This window comes from Aythya marila (genome assembly GCF_965140915.1).
Source record: "Aythya marila genome assembly, chromosome: 2".
In the NCBI taxonomy this organism is placed as follows: Eukaryota; Metazoa; Chordata; class Aves; order Anseriformes; family Anatidae; genus Aythya; species Aythya marila.
The window spans coordinates 58,060,865-58,075,967 of NC_139043.1; the positions used below are offsets into that span (position 1 = coordinate 58,060,865).

The 15,103-nt window shown below is 40.7% G+C and overlaps 1 protein-coding gene across 9 annotated transcripts in view; it reads right to left on the reverse strand.

Annotated features, from left to right (window-relative positions):
- HECW1 (HECT, C2 and WW domain containing E3 ubiquitin protein ligase 1) overlaps positions 1–15,103 on the reverse strand; it is a 268,296-nt gene that overhangs the window by 25,568 nt on the left and 227,625 nt on the right. The gene's annotated exons all lie outside the window — the stretch shown is intronic.

A 15,103-nucleotide genomic window follows, 5' to 3' on the forward strand; every position in this document is an offset into this window, starting at 1 on the left:
TTCAAAGAAGGGCTAACAATCACAGAATCTCCTGAGCTGGAAGGGACCCACAAAGATCGTTGGGTCCAGCTCCTGGCTCCGCACAGAAACACCCCAAAATCAGATCCTATGTCTGAAAGCACTGTCCAAATGCTTCTTGACCTCCAGCAGGCTCGGTGCCGAGACCACTGCCTTGGGAAGCCTGTCCCAGTGCCCGACCACCCTCTGGGTGCAGCACCTTTCCCTAACTCCCAGCCTGACCCTCCCCTGTCCCAGCTCCATGCCGTCCCCTCGGGTCCTGTCGCTGTCCCCAGAGAGCAGAGCTCAGCGCCTGCCCCTCCACTCCCCTCGTGAGGGAGCTGCAGGCCGCCATGAGGCCTCCCCTCAGCCTGCTCTGCTCTGGGATGAGCAAACCAAGGGACCTCTGCTGCTCCTCATATGTCTTGCCCTCTAGGCCCTTCTCCATCTTTGTAGTTTTCCTTTGGATACTCTCTAATAGTTTGATGTCCTTTTTATACTGTGGTGCCCAAAACTGCACACAGTACTTGAGGTGAGGCCGCACCAGCGCAGAGCAGAGTGGGACAATCCCTTCCCTCAACCAGCCAGCAACACCGTGCTGATTCACCCCAGGACATGTTTGGTCCTTCTGGCTGCCAGGACACACTGCTGGCTCATATTCAACTTGCTGTCAACTGAAACCCCCAGATCCCTTTCCATGGGGCTGCTCTCCAGCCTCTCGTCCCTGAGCCTGTACATAACAGTCAGGGTTGCTCTGTCCCAGGTGCAGAATCCGATTTAAGAGAGATGAATACAGTAAATACCGTTCAAAACATATTTGAAAGTGACATTTTCCTTTCACAAGACTACTGAAAACTAACTTTCATCTTTAAGACAAATTTACACATTCTGTTGCAGCAGCTTTAAAGCTTTTGTCTGCTTAATTGTGCAGATAAACTTCTGGCTACCTGACAGACAAGCTGAACAAATGAAGCTGCACTTTGGTACAGGATTTCTGCCCTTGGCAGCTGTGCTAAGGAAGAATGATGCTTGGCAGGTGGATGCAACCAGAGAGCCTATTAGTCTTTCCACAGTGGGAAAGGTTGGACCTCACCTCAACCAGTATTAGACACCACAAAAACCAAAAGGGGAAAATATCTGAAGGGCCCAGTCATGGATAAAGCTTTAATCTGAAAATGCATCTTATTAGATGACAGGGAAGTCAATCATGAACCCCAAATTTATAGGAAACTAAGCATCATGGGCTCCAGAGACTGTGGTACAGCATGTTTTAAAGGACAGTTAAAGCCTCCACTGTTATGAAGAGTCTTGCAAGCATCCTAAAGGCTAGAAACTAGTGATTAAAGGAAGCAAAACCTATTCTTATAGCCTAAAATATTGTGACTTGGAATCCTGTTATTTGGGGGTAAGGAGGTCATGCAGAGGTAAATTTATTGATTCATGATTTCTGAATTTTGGTGGATTTACCGTCACTAGCATTTTAAAATGAAGAATAATGTTTCCCCTAAAAAACACATTGTATTTTGGGTTAGGAGTAATGCAAGCCGTTTCTAAGAATGTAAATTTTGTATAAAAGCAGGCCAGATGATTACAGCAACTCTGCCTGCCTCATACGCTATGAATTTTAAGCAAAACTAGCAGTGTGTCAGGAACATGCACCAGAGGTATGTGTCTATACAATAGAAGTGCATATCCTTGTGTTGGCTCACTGTAGGACATAATCAACATGTCCTATAATGACCTGCATCTACAGAGCAATAACCTAGCATTAGATCAGATCATCTTTACAAAACCCTGGCAGCAGATCAAATCCACACCTTCTATCAGCTTCATTAACAAATGCCTTTCTTTAGTTTGGTGTGCATATTTAACCTCTACTCACTATGACAGAACTTTTGAGTGGACTAATGTGATGACACAAAGCGATCTATAGTCAGGAAGGTCAGTCAGCTAACACCACTCTGTTTATCCATCTTGCATCTGCAAACTTTGCAGACTGCCTCTTTAGCACCGTGTTATTTGGTGTTGTGTCAAATTTGCTCTGCACATCTGCAGGCTCAGAGGTGGATGCTGTGGCATTCCAGTGCAACGCCTCTTTGTTTCAGGAATCTGATGAGCTCATGTGTCGTTAATACAAAAGGAATGGTGCTTACAAAGGCCAGGAGACAAAAGTTCACAAAGTCTCAGTGCATTAAAGACAGAAGGTAAAATAATTCCTAAACTAGTCCTGAAGGAGAATTCCAACAGAAGGAGTAAGATTATTGTTGGCTCATTTTCTTTTCTTATATCCACCTCCGATATGAAGAATTCTCTGCACAACAGATATAATTCTGGGTCATCTCTATGTTGCTCTTCTCATGTTGCACTGAGGACTCATCCCACCTCTTCTGATGTCTAACCATGCCAGCATTCCACCTGAGAACTTACCCTGGACCCCCACGCTTGTTAAGCTTCTACAATAAAATGACCTACCCGGTAGATCAGGGAAGAGCAGCAGATATTGTTTACCTGGACTTCAGTAAGGCTTTGGACACTGCCTTCTGTAAGATCCTCACATGTTGATGTATGGGCTGGATGGCAGAGAGTTAGATGGACAGAAAACTGGCTGAACAGCTGGGCCCAGAGGGTGGTGATCAGTGTCACAATGTTTAGGTGGAGGCCAGTGACTAGCAGAGTACCCATAGTGTCCATACTGCTCCTGTCCTATTTAACATCTTCGTTAATGATCTGGATGAAGGGGCAGAGTATATCCTTAGCAAGTTTGCAGACAGCTCAAAACTGGGAGGAGTGGTGGATACACCAGAGGATCATGCTGCCATCCAGAGTACCGTCCTTGACAGGATGGAGAAATGGGCTGACAGGAGCCTCATGAAGTTCAGCAAGGAGCAGTGCTAAGTCCTGCATTGTTCCTCCCCTTGTTGCTGCGGAGGAACAACCCCCAGCACTAGTACATGCTGGGGCCACCCAGCTAGAAAGCAGCTCGGCAGAAAAAGACATGGGGGTCCTGCTGGACACTAAATTGAACTTGAGCACACAACAGTGTACCCTTGCCACAAGGAAGGCTAACTATCCTTGGGCTGTAATTGGCAAAATACTGACAGCAGGCTGAGGGAGGAAATCCTTCCCTCCTGTTCAGCACTGGTGAGGCCAGTCATGAGGTGCTGTGTCCAGTTCTGAGCTCCCCAGTAAGAGAGAGACATGGACATACTGGAGAGAGTCCAACAAAGGGCCACAAAGATTAATGAACTCAAACTCCTCTCCTGTGAAGAAAGGCTGCTAGAGGTGGGACTGTTCAGACTCAAGAAGAGAAAGCTCAGGGGGATCTCATCAATATATATTAAACACTGAAGGAGGGTGTGGAAAGACAGAGACAGGCTCTTTCCAGTGGTGCCCAGTCACCAGACTAGAGGAAATGAGAACAAATCAGAACACGAAAGGTTCCCTCTGAACAGCACTTTTTACTGTGAGGGAACTAAGCAGCGGTACAGGTTGCCCAGGGAGGCTGTGGGGTCTCCTTCCTTGGGGATCTTCAAAAGCCATCTGGACATGGTCCTGGGCAACCTGGTCTAGGTGGCCCTGCCTGAGCAGTGGGGTTGGACCAGATGACCTTGAGAGGTCCCTTCCAACCTTAACCATTCCGTGATTCTGTGTGATGAGCTTTATTTTAATTTAATTTTCCAAATTAATACAAAAAGGAACCATTTAGGAGTGCTCACATGGAGCAACTGTGCAAATTTCCAGCCTGGAAGATGATGGATATTAAATAGTTATAGACTACAGGGATTTATCCCTGCAGTCCCTGCAAATGTTATTGGGACTTAATAGAGCATACATTCTGCTCAGAGCCAAGGCATCTCATTCAGGCATTGAAAGATGAGAGGGCATATTCTATAAGTACCTCTTTGATAATATTCTGTCTGCTGATTCTTATTATAAAACTTATGAAACTTAGTTATATTTTAAGGGAAATTTGTAACACTCATTTAAGAAAGTGCTGGCCGTTCTTAAGTAGTCCTGATTGGAAAGCATATGGAAAGTGAACCAGTACAGCAGGTCTGCTTGCAGATTGCCATAAAATACAAAGAAGGTGTTCAAAGATGCGTAAAATATACACACATTGACCAGTAACAGAAATTAAGCAAGGAAAAAAAAAAGGATGAAAATTGATTTTCAGAGAGAACAGCCTGATACAAATAAAATTACAATAGTGGTATCAAATGCTGAATATGTAATGTTTCTCTTCAGATGAAGATCTACAGGAATAAGCCTTCTCTTGCCAGTCGTCCTTTACATAGTTTTACTTTTGCGAGGCACCTGAGTTTCATATGATAAATGTGTTTCAAGTGAGTCAACCTCTCAATTTATTATTAAACTGTGCAGAAATTTTCTGCTTGAAAAGCCACTGCATTACTGACTCCAATCAGTGCTTGCCCTACTTTTCTGGATCTATCTGCAAATGGAACACAACATCTCTGTTTCTCAGTACTAAAAAGTAACCACATGAAAAAGAGCTATTGCTTACACATGATGGAAACGTGAACTATCCATGTCATCTGAAATCTCTGGAGCTCATGTACCCTGAATTAACAATTAAATCTCAAACCATTCCTGAGGCTTCATTTACCAGTAACTGAAAAACAATGAGATAATGCAAACCTCATTGCTTCTTTTGTTAACTTAATCAAATCTTTCAAAAGTCTTTTTCTTGTCTCTAACCAAGCTATGTTGCATTTTCCATTTTCTCCCAAATTGTCTTTTCATCTTGTTTATATCCTAGCTATACCAACTACAAAAAAATTGTCAGGAATGGTTAAAATAGTAATTGTGTCACTGAGAAAAACAAACAAACAAAAACCAAACCAAACAAAGAAAAAAAAAAACATCAAACAAACAAACAAAAAGAAAACACATGCTTTTATCAGGGAAGCTCCAGATTATTCTACTTTATCCAGAAAAAATGAGGGACAAAGACAATATAGATAAAGGAAATTCACAGCATCCCCACAGGTTTCTTTACAATGCACTCCATCAAACAGCTACTTCCAGGAGGACTCCTGAATTTAAGCACACTGTGGTTCCAAGCAATTGCTCACACAGAGAAACAGTTACAGCTGCATTTGCATGACATTATGTCAAAGATAATACGCCCTCACAGAACTGGACACGTATGAAGCACCACACTGAGGTATCTGGCTCCTTGCCCATCACTTGAGCTGCATCAGAGGTTATTACTGCATGTACGGAATTGAGCAAATCTGTCTCTGATGACTCCTCCACACAGTGGAGACTGTGTGACTCCACTCAGTCACAGGTATGACAGCCTTGTCTGAGCACCAGAGAATCCAGGCATAGCAAATACAGGATTCATTTCCACTTCTGTCTTTCCAACTAAGAAGGAGATCAATAAAGTAGACAGTCTCTCTATGGCATGAAATTGGTGCTACGTGTCATTCTGCCAACAGGGAGGATGTTCCATGAAGATGGTGTTTTGGAGGAGGAGAGGAGGAGTGTGACAGAGTGTTGCAGAGCCAACAACCTCATGGACCATAACGTACTATCATCATCCTCTGGGAGAACCGCTGTCAAAATATGATAGTACAAACATGACCAACCATCTGAAAACAGGATACTTGCAGGGTTCATCTTCTCTTGCTGGTACAGTGGGTAAAACACACTGGCCTGTGAGATGGTTGGCAAACTCTCCTTCAATTCTGAGCAGTGACTACAGAACAGGTGCAGACTGAGGTACGAACAGCTGGCTAGAAGATTACAATTCTCAACACTTTGTGATTCCCAGATCCTAGATTTTTTTTTCCCCCACTGGCAGATCTTAAAGCAGCTTGCAGAGGAGATCAGTGTCAATATTTCATCTGACAAATGAAAAAACTTAAGCACAGAATTAAAATGACTTATCTACTGTTCTCCAGGAAACAAGTGGTAGAGACAGAAACAGTATCATGCTCCTTGGGGTCCCACCTCCATTTCAGTTGTTTAATGTATTTGACATTTTTTTACTTTCTTACATTCTGTAAAGCAACATGTCACTGTGTGGATCAGCTTTAGTTCATGATGGGCTCCTTATGGATCAACTCAGTCTGATGCAAACAAGTTATTTTTGAAGCCAGCAAAAGAGCAGTTTTATCAAGAAATTTTGATTTCTCAGTCAAACCCTTTGGAAAAGTGGGGAGCACTTTGCAAACCTGCAAATTGATGAAATTTTATAAATTGTATGATTTATGACTGCTTTCCATGGCTTTGTCATGTGTTGAAACAAACTATTCAAGTTAGAGAGGAAAATCCATAGATTTAGTCATCTGCCAGACAAGAGGGCCATAAAAGCACAAGCCAAATGACTGCACATTTTCCTTCAATGGCTAACTAAGAACACTGAAGCCACAATAATTGACTTAGTCTCACTCAAAGGAAGCATATTCTTTCCAGTCTGTCTGGGGTGTTTAAACATAAGAGAGACTGCTCGTCATAAACTCACCGGTAAGCACCCAGGAATGTTTACACCGTGTGATGAAGCATGATGCAGATAGCCTTGAGCTAAGTGCAAACAGGTCATCTGCAGTGCAGAGCCACGTGGATCTACCACTTCAGGTTCAGAAGCTGTACCTTGCATTTGCACTGTGCTGCATTTCAGCTAACAATCCCTGCATCTTGGGATGAGGTTCCTCAACTGTGTAAGCTCAGGAATCTGTGTGCTAAAATTCAGACGTGCTATAAAGTGTTTGACAGTCTTTTTTAGATCTCATTCTGCAAAACACGGAACACCTTCAACTTTATAATACCACTGAAAGCTGACAGCTCCGATCCTGTCCCAGGAACATGGAGAATGCAGCAGACCTCAACCTTTTCATTGCTGTTCCCTGAAGTCTGAGAAAAGTTTTGATTTTTCTGTTATAAATTCAAGCTTCTAGTCCATCTTTTCTGGAATGCAAGTCATGAGACAATGTGAAAAGCTTCCTTACATTGGACACAAGATACTGAATTTGCAATTCTGTATTCTCATTATTAAATACATAACTTTTCATAGAGGTTGGACAGGTAAAGATTGTTCTCATCTTCCACAGTGTTGAGACTTTATTGAGATTTTGAAAAATATTCCAGTCTCAAGTTGGGGCAAACCAACAAACTTGAAATTACCCTTCTCCATACATATACATTCAGATCAGATCAATGTAAATATTTTATCTTCTCTGTTTCTGCACTTTAATGTAATGCTTAGCTAACATTGAAATGAAAAATATTTTTCAATGGAGAAATAAAACTTTTAACTTCCAAAATATCCCAGGGAAAGAACTACAGAAAGAAAAATGCCTTTTCTATTAAAAAAATAAATGCATGGCTTTGAGTGATTTACCGAAAACAATTCTGCTCTGCAAGCAGATTTTTTTGATGCATGAATTGTGTTTACTAATAAAAAAAGGCTAGCTTGGGAATTTCTGCACCTGTCCTAATTGACATTTCTTTATCTTACCAAAGCCTGAATAAAATATAGTAGAAAAAAGGAGTGGCAAAGACAACCGAGTGGTACTTCACAGCGACAGCTCAGCACTGCCATTCCAGTGTGGCTGGAACAAGAGATATGAGGACATTCACCACTCACCGGGAGTTTTTCACCACTAAAAATAAACACACCGTCACTGCCCACCCTGATGCTTCCCTGCAGGCCCCCATGCTCAAAGACGGTATGGATTTTACCCTTTTCTCTTCTACCACATGCAAGGTGGAGACACCATACAGATTTTCATGTGAACCCTCCCATCACTGGGAAAATTCAATCCAGAGCATTGCAAAAGATTAAATGGCCTTAAGCGAGGGGAAAAAATGACTTCTGTAAAAACACAAGAAAATACAACACCCGCCTTCCCCTCAAACCAAACTCTAATTATGGAAACAGTGCTACACAATATGGGATCCAGAGAAGAGGAGAGACTGTAAGTGACACAACTCTTTCTAAAACCCTTGTGATACAGCCATCCAGATTCTCAAAAGAACTTGGATAAAAATCCGCCAGTAAGTGACAGAAAGCCAAGAATAAGAAAAATACAAAGCAGAAACATTTTTTTTTTTTTAATATATACATAAAAAAAAGGGTGCTGTAGAAGCTCAGTTCGGGAGAATGTTTTTTTTCTCCTTCGCTCTGGTTTGCCTTTAATCTTCCAATTCCTCCTGACCCTTAATAAATAATTAACCAGCTGCTGAGGCAGGCTCTATGCGATACAGTCATACATCAAACTTAATAGGAAAATCAAGGTTTACTTAAGTACAGAAAGCAATGAAAGAGTGCAGCAGCAAGAAGGTATTTCAGCAACATACCCTTTTCACATAGTGAAATGGTCTTATAAAATGATTTCAGCTGCGTATTTATTTTAATATAATTCCTGTCCAGAAGATTTACAATAGTGCTTGAAAATTTCTCATGCAAACATAATTTATTTAAAGTAAGATATTGCTAGTAATTAAAATTTATAGTGTAATGTAAAATTAAATGCTTTGGCTTTCTATGGTGCCTTTCATCTGAGAATTTCAAAGCGGTTCAGAGCATTAGTATACATCAAATGGATTTCAAGTTGATTACATACTGGAAATCTCTTCAGATGGAAACTGAGGCAAAGACGTAATGATCTAAATTTCAAAAAGAACTGAATGTTACTGGATGCCCACTCTGAGAAGTGCTGTATCTGATCTGATTTTTAAGAGGATGATTTTTCAGTGCTTAGCATAAATAGGCCCCTTCAAGATGGCTGTCAAAATGGGCTTCTAAATTCATTGCTCCCCCAAGTGCAGACCCATGCAACTGACCCATTTCAGTCAGGTACAAAACTGAACTCAATGTTTCTGACTCCCTCAACAAAACAGGTATTGGGCCAATACTCAGGTTACCTGCCACAACAGCTGAAACAAGTTCCTCAGAGCTATTTTAAGTCAGTGGAGAGGAGTACTGGTTATTTGCAGAGCTCCTGCTTCAAAGTTGTGACTACTTTTCTCCACTGTTTCTATAAAGAGCCACAGAAAGTGCCTAAATCCATCACAGGAGCTGGTCAGCATCTGAATACAACCCATGAGGTCATGAGGCAATTTGTCATGTTCTTTAAAAAGACTTCAGCTGAAACAAGCTATTCTCCGTGTGGCACGATTAATGGTGCTTTGTTTCCTATAATCTGTCTGATGGCCTTACATTACTACACTGCAATAGCTGCAGTTCCTCCTACGCATCTCTGCTAGCACTTCCCACACTTTGAACTATCTCCAGTTTCTCCCTTCTGCCTCCCCTGAGCATTCACAGCTCTCCCTCACATCCTCTAGCTACTGAACAAGATGGTAGAGCTGGTTCACAGCCCATGCTTGTGGTAGACCTGTCAGCTCACTCGGGCCAGCCAAGGGGCCAAACAGAATAGGCAACTGTTGAGCTTATCAGACTGCCCTTGCTAAGGCATTGTTCAGCATATCTCTACCCAATCACAAATTTCACGATGCTTTAAGGAACTTTGCATCTTTAGGACATTTACCTTCCTGTCGAATAGGTCCCAAACTGACTAGGAAACTGATGGCTGTACAGCACAACTGCAAAAAGCAGAGCTACTAAGGAAATCGGGTTATGAAAACCAAGCTCTCTGAGTAGAAAAGGACAGCTGAGGTTGCGACATTCTTGGTTCTTCTTGGGTTTATTATACAAAAAAAAAAAGGAAAAAACAACACCCTGCATTTTCTGGAACACTCGGGATGGACAGTGATGGCTATGTGGTTTATATGAAACAAATAAAAGGGAAGGTCAGAGTTTGGCATGGCGTATACCCACACAGCAGTGTGTGGGTAAAGAGAGCTTGCTCTACCCTTGTGCCAAGCTTGCCAGAGCACGTAAAAGCAATCAAGGCAGTGTCAAGCCTAAACTAATCAGCCCTGATGGGTAGCTGCATACATTTGCTCAGCTCAGTGTTCCAGTAAGTACATCAGTTAGCTTGGAAAGCAAGTTCATGTCTGCATGAAGAGTGGGTGCAACAGGCTTTTGTCTACCTGCAGAATATTGTGTAGAAATACATGACATTTTTCTGTCTGAGTCTGTTCAGCAGCAAGAACTAGAATATGGAGGGTATTGGAAGGCATAAAAAAAAAAAAAGAAAAAAGAAAAAAAGACTATGGCAGTTGAATGAAAAAACTCCTGCCCTAAAAGCAGTTGTAAATGAGCATTGAATTAATATAGTTCATTAGGACACCACAGTGAGGAATCAGTCTACAGCTTCTGGGAACCTGGACCACTGTGTCTGACTGTCCATCCTTGTGGTCTTTAGTAGGGTTCTGTGCAAAAACATATTAGTCAAAAACCTTCAACTTTCTAATAAGCTTCTGCTAAATAAACGTATTAGACTTCATTAAAAAACAAAACAAAACAAAACAAAACACTACAGAACAAAAATCAAGACAGACCAGGACTACTCTGAGATGGATATAGAATGCTAGGCATGATTAGCAAGCTGCAAATACCTCTAGGGCAACCGTGACATTGAGGTCTTGGTCTCTGGCTGTATGAATAACACAGCAAGGTCTGCAAATGCATAATTGTTAAAAAAAACACGCTGTCATTAATTTGCTATGAAAACACACAAAAAAAAAGATGTTTCAAGTTAGCATCCCTCAGATCTCCAAATGAATGTCTGTGAATGATTTTATCTGTCTAGGCCATCTGGTCTTCTATGCAGAGACTGGGCTTCCTTTCACATTTCTGGCTGTGGTTCTAAATTCACAAACATGCAATGAACTAAAAATTCAAAAGTAGAAGATGCCAGTTAGATAAAAGAACAGGCAAGTGATCTGGGGACAGAAAGTCTGGCGTAGGTGACCATGCTGTGACTACAATGCTGTATGTTGAAGAAGGGTGCATTACATTATCTAAGTGGATTACTCCTGGGGACAGGACTGCTGTGAAGGAAAACTCTAGCCCACTCAGAAGACATGAAAAGAGAGACTGGATTTCCGCCTGACAGCAGTTTGTGAATACAGTGTTTTGTGAACTGAAAAGACAACAGTACTTTTGTTATCACTGTCAGATTAAGAACTCACAGCAGAGAGGGAAACTTCTCAGGCAAACACTGAGAATTGTTGTATTCTAAGAAATAAAACTTATGATAGACAAATTTTAAGCATCCGAAAATGGTAGCCACAAGAACAATGAAAGAGTACAGAGATAACAGTCCTCAGGTTTAGCAAAATTATCATGAAAACCAATTTCCACTTTACTGGGTGGCATAGCTGGACCTGAGTAGGGAAATACTACGGAAGATGGTAGACAAAATGAACATCTGAAGAAAAACACAGTGTATCACAGTGTGGTTAGATAAATCATTCTGATACAATGTAGAGTGAATGAGATGCAGTGAACAAACACCAGTCATTTTTTAGACCTTTGAAAATGCACCATGAAGACAACAGGGAGAGTAACCAGTGACCCACATGAGCATTTGAGATTATGCCAACTCTGAAACTAGATATTTTGTTTCCACAATTTAGAAACACATTTCTTCGATCTATTATTTTGCAGGATATTTTTTCTTTCACTCAGGAATGATTTATCCATCCATCCATCCATCCATCCAACCATCCATTTATATTTGGTGAATTGGGGAACTACAATATTCAGTCAAATTTTTAGTCTCCAAATCAGAGATGGAAACACTGTCCCAATCTCTTTTAAAAGGACTGGATGTCCATTTTGCATTAACTCCAAGAGAAAGATCTCCCATCTTCCCTTTCTATCTGCTGAAGCCGAATTTAACAAGAACCAATGTTCACAAAAAAATGAAATCTGAAGTTTCTGAGAGAGTACAAGTTTATTCCCCAAAAGTCTTGCCCTCCCTAGAAGAGAGTTCCTATATATATTTTCCAGAGATCTAATGCTTTAAATATCATCACCTGTCATCTCCCTGCACCTTAGGAGCACTCTGCAGAGGTCTATGTAAGATGAATTTGATGGATATCATAATCCTGAATATCACAAAAGGAAGAAGGTGTCAGAGTATCTGAAAAAGTATCTTTGTATACTCGCTAATATTGAGCATCTTGGACACCAGGGCTTCGTTTCTGCAGAGAACTGAAAGCCAGTCTGAAATCTTTCAAAGGGCTGATGGCAGGGAGGAAAATGATAAACTGATGTTGCAAGCTATTGGGAGCCATTTGCTCATTTGTGAGAACGCAGCATTATGGCAATTAACTAGCTATAGTAGCTGTTCGGTAGCTGTACTCAACATTACACCTCTAACTTCATTGGAGGTTGTGATAAAAAAAGTATCACATTCCCCACTATTCTGTCTCCCAGCACATTGTGCAAAGCCTGAGGGAGATAATTCAGTGACTCTCCTTTCTTCAGTTACCCAAAACACCTGACCAAGTGCAAAGACAAGAATATTCTTTCTGGGTTAAACCATGCTGTTTTCACTGGAATAACACATGGCAGCTGCAACCGTATTTTGCCCACTCATTTGGAGAAAGGGAAACTACCATTAGTGGGGGGTGTAAACTGTATTTCAGAAGATGTTTTCAAATATTCAGGCAAAGAACTAGACATGTTACCCAGATCAGACAGAATGGCTCATTACCAGCATGGATTAAAAGCAACTCTTTTGAGCATGAACTTCAGGTACATCCTGCAGCATGCAGATAAAAACGTGTAACATCAAACCTCATAAGTCTAGAAAGAGTCAACGGTGCCATTTCAGATACAAGAGGATTTAAAATCATTTTTATGAAGTTTGAAAAAGTGTTATATCTTGTATTTTGTATGTTCTGCATGCACATATGTTAACTGCAGGAAAAAGTCTTATTCAATGGAAGCTTGCAGGAAAGGTGTTAAATCTCAGTTTCTCCATAAATGAGAAATATTTTCCAGTCATTACGTCTCTTTTTTACTTGGCACACATACAACTACTCTACGCTTTGATGTACTCATTTTGGACTCTGAATGTTGTTTGTACAAAGAGCAAGGCATGAAATAAGCCATTAACAGGGGAAGAACTGTAACTTTTAGGCAAGGGGAAAAAGAGCAGCGTATTTCTCAGTTCTGCCAGTTCTTCACATCTTTGCATTTTGTTAAACATGTTCTATCTCAAACTCACCACTGTTCACTTAAAAAATGAAAATGTAAAATAATTTTGAGGAGATTTTTTTCTTCTAGCCCTGTTTCTTACTATATCATTGTGTCTTGATAGGTCTTGCAGAACTAATCTACAGAAACACATGTCAAGGGTAAATTCAACAAAAATGATAAGCCCAAAGCCCCAAAAGGCATACAGTTCAAGAAATCTGCAAATATAATACAATTATGGTTGTGTGGTTTTTATGACTGACATCAAACTTCAAGCTTTAAAAAGACTATGAATATTAATTATCTGTGACCTTGAGACTCTCAAAACTAATTCCTCCATGCATGTTAACTAATGCCGTATAACAGTTTTCGGAACAGGAAAATATTCATAATTTCATGTAAGTTAAAGGGAGAAGGTTCTGCTGGAACCAAATCAACAAGTAAATATGAGAAATAGAAGTTCTAGCACTGACAATGAGGAGAACGAAGTTAGAGAAAGGATGAGAACTTCAGAAAAACAAAACAAAACAAAACATTCCTCATAAAAAAATGATGACAAGCAAGTTAGTACAGTGTCCTCAGAGAAGCCTACAAAGCTTTAATGGAAGAATCCTATTCTTTCAGTTTTGAAAAGCTCTGTTCAAATCCTATTTTAGCTGCCTGCCCAGACTTCTGAATACAGTCCTCTAGGGTTACGCATGTATAGCTAAGATCAGTCAACACAGACAGCATAAAAAACTTGGAATGTCTACACATCTACAAGCCAATAATGAAACCTATTGGGCTAATTACAAACTGCTGGTCTTGGCCAGTTGTTTCCGTAACAGGATCAAGCAGTATTACTGAGCACTTGCTGCATTGCTTACCTTTCCTTGGATTCTACAGTCTTACCCTATTTACTCTACTTTATGTACAAACCTTTCTGGTCATAGCTTTTATTACACTTTACAGGCCAAGAGACTCCACTCTCTTTCCTTAAAAATAACAAACCAAAAATATTCAAAGCCCAAATAACATTCAGTGTACACATAGCCTGTATAGACACATGAAATTGGGATGTGATCTTAACTAACTTCTACTGATTTCTGAGTTAAGTGCTAACTGCTATAGAAAATCATACTAGGTGTCTTTTCACTTTTTAATATGCCCAGATTACCTTCAAAATCTGCCTCTTCCATGATGAAATCTCTCAATGGGCAGAACAAAATGGGGGTACAGAACAAACTATATGCTCTTTGTAGTGTAATTGATCACTTCTGTTAAGAGAAGTGCAGCTGAACTCTTTTCACAAGGAGACCATTTACAGCAGATAAGAGGCAGGACCCATCTCAGATACTGCTGGGATAACACGGTAACACCACTTCTGGGGAAACAGGCCTGAGTCTAGCTTGCTCTCAGTGTGAGCAGAATGATGCTTGGTTTGCACCTGCATTCCTATGCTCTGGAATTAGAATGCATCCCCACAAATACAGACTCTGAAATAAAAAGTTTATCCATCCTGCCTGTTAAACTGAATGAAGGACAGACTAAATTTCTTCTAGAAAACTGGGAAGTCACTTTATACTGTTTAATCAGTAGGATTGCAGTGGGAGACAGACAAGCTGTAAGAACTATGGCACTCTCTTCCTGCTAATGACAGCAGAGAAACAGTCTAATGCAAGGATCACTGTTAGCAAAATGCTCCACTGCTGGAAATGATAATATTAAAAGAATTCAGACACCACGGCTAGTTCACAACAAATCTTGTCTTCCACTGTAGCTTTAGTAGAAGTGATGCTACAACCGTTTGGTTATTCTTGATCTCCTGCCCACTGTAAGCTGAAGCAAAGTGGGAACAGTCTACAAGAACAGTGGGACGTGCATTATTTGCAATTTAAAAGGGGCCCGAACTGCCTTCCATTAAAAAAAAAAAAGTATCTCCGAGAGGAGCCAGTGAGATTTGTTAGACAAAGGAAAACATCATAGGAACAAACCCATGTGTCAGTACTTCTTTGACACAATGAAAGACCACAAGGGATCGAG